Genomic DNA, 2,704 nt, shown 5'->3' with positions numbered 1-2,704 from the left:
AATTATGTCTAGCGAGACCCTCCGATGCTTAAGTCAGAGAGAGATTGGTGAACAGCAGATAAAGAGAATTTAAAATGGAGAGTCTTCGCCAGAATTGCCTTACCTGCTATTCATTTATCTCTCTTTTATAGATGATTCTGATGTAACCGTCAAGCACGTGGTCCTGCTTTTTGTGACGTAAATTATCGGACCATAATCAAGGAGTTAATGGATTGTTTATTCTCACTAATAACTGTGACATGTAGTCGATAACGTTTATAACGATTAGGGGGTGTTGAGAAGATAGACCGACTATATATCGTAATAGTGATAAGTCGGTAGTCTTGGAGATCCGAATGAATATCGATCGTAACTCTGATATGCCGATGATTTTGATCGGAAGTTAATCAAATTGTCCATTCTGATTGAGAATAGTCGACTGTCGATCGATCAGCTGATTATAATCGATGTAATATTTCATTCGATCGATATAGGATCGAGTCGGGAGTCAATGTATTTTCCCAACACTTCTCTTCCCATCATTTGACCCGCTCACCCTGATGACACAAGATTATATATATATTATATATATATATATATATTAAACCTTATCCACATCGCATGCGTGCTAGATACGATAAATTTTCATTGGATTGGCTTCCTCCACATTTTTAATTCCTCACATGCAATAGCCTTGCAAATACTGCCTGTACTACGTCCACTCTCGTGACAATCTCCAACAGCCAAAGCTGTCTCTCATCGTATATCCAACCCCAACATCCTTTCTCCACCCCCAAAAGAAGGAAAAGGACACAGTACCCACCACCAAGCACCAACTCCAAACCCAGCCCGTGATCACCTAATGCAGACAAACCACACTCACGGGCTTCCAAATCTTCCCACTATATGTACACCCACCAAAGCCCTTCTTCCACCTCAAAATCCAGCAACCAACAAAGAGCTAACTTAGCGACCAAGACCGACCAAGCCGACCGCAATGGAGGGGAAACCAAGGAGCGTGGCCTTGGCATTGGCCGTAGTCCTGGTGGTGGCCACCACCATGGAGATGGGCTTGGTGTCTGGGGCCCAGGGGATTTGCAATATGACCAGGGACGAGCTGATGGCCTGCAAGCCGTGCATCAGCACGGTGAAGCCCGTGGAGAAGCCTGCGGACGTGTGCTGCACGGCGATCGCCCATGCCGACCTGCCCTGCTTCTGTGCTATAAGAACTCCGGCATGCTGCCGTACCTCGGCATCGACCCCAGCCTCGCCATGCAGCTCCCGGCCAAATGCAGCGTCCCTGCACCCCCCCAGTGCAAATGAAGGAGGCGAGCCATTGTTTGTTACTTTGGTAGCTCGGTGAAGTTACTGGTGGAACTAATTCTAGCTAGTCTCATGAGAAAGGTGACAATGTTGCATGGTTTGGTAGTATTACGTTCTTCTTGTTCTCCGTACGTATCGAGGTGTTTTTTTTCTGCTTTGCTAGTGCATGGCCTGGTATGTTTCTTGTTTTCTGTGTGATGTAATGAAGGGCTAGTAAGTAATATATGGCTCTTGTTTTCCTGTTTAACTTTCGTTTCCCTTTTCTTCGTAGAGTAAGAACTGGATTGGACAAAAGAGGCATATATATATATATATATATATATATATATATATCAAGAATAATCCACTCTAATGTGACCACATGCCAAACTAGCCAGCCTACAGAGTGCATTTTGTGAAGGTTTGTGAAGGACCTGTGTATGGTGCCTGCTCTAAGCTAGTTGGATGATTTGAGAGAGAGCAACATTATTTTCGGTCGCTTGGCTGACTATTGCCCATATTTCTACCTGAGTTGGTGTCGTCACTTCATGTATTTAAATCGTCATGTTAATTTTCAAAATATTTTTCTCTTAATTACAGCTTGAAGGATCTTAGTTGGAGGAGACACGTGATTTTACTAAAGGTAACGAACAACGTCAATTACTTGAAAAATAAGGGGGAAAAAGCTTCACGTAGAACGTGCCCATGGGTCACAAAAGTGGAGGGCCTGCATGATTGGAAAAATGAAAATTGGCAATCTTGCGGAGACTATTGCTTCTCTAGCATTTGTGCATCGATATTGCATGAAAATAAAGTGATGCAACTAGAAAACACGTACCTTTCTTGCTATTTGTGTATCGATATTCTTGCACTTTTTTTTGAGCGACTATATAGTGATTTTGCTTAGGCTATGTACCTGTCTATAATAATAGTCTGATATGATCTTGCAATAAAATGGGATGTGCGTCTTGCTTGACGTAAGTGGGTTGAATGTAAGGATGGTGTTGGTATATGTTATCCGATCTCATCATCTGAATACCTAACAATAGATTGTTATCTGAGTCATAAATATTTTTTTAAATCACATCGATTATTTATCGATCTGCTTTTTCAGTCTAACATTCGATTAACCTGACTTATCCAAAATCTTCTTAAAGTATGATGCTCATCTCAGTTTGTGGCCGATCTACGGTGAGTTATGTCGGTCTTTAGCCAATATGGTTATTAAATACTAGAGATATATGATAGTTTGGTCAGTTACCGATATCAGCTATATCACGTCAGTAGATTACCGATATACCATCAGAGTGCAAACAGTTATCCGACAGCTATTATCCAGCTCAGTATCAATTGTCTTTCAGCTATCTTACAGCCAATCACTATATGAACAAATGCCCCACGATCTCTGTACAACTAGCCGTTC

The 2,704-nt window shown here is 41.9% G+C and overlaps 1 pseudogene across 1 annotated transcript; it reads left to right on the top strand.

The window, feature by feature from the left end:
- The first annotated feature begins 895 nt into the window (after positions 1 to 895).
- On the top strand, positions 896 to 1,549 carry LOC109506053 (putative lipid-transfer protein DIR1; annotated as a pseudogene). Its single transcript, XR_002165000.3, has one exon. The product of XR_002165000.3 is annotated as a putative lipid-transfer protein DIR1 (transcript).
- Positions 1,550 to 2,704: the final 1,155 nt, after the last annotated feature.

Source organism: Elaeis guineensis, chromosome 7, assembly GCF_000442705.2.
Source record: "Elaeis guineensis isolate ETL-2024a chromosome 7, EG11, whole genome shotgun sequence".
NCBI lineage: Eukaryota > Viridiplantae > Streptophyta > Magnoliopsida > Arecales > Arecaceae > Elaeis > Elaeis guineensis.
This window is presented reverse-complemented; position numbering and strand designations above follow the sequence as displayed.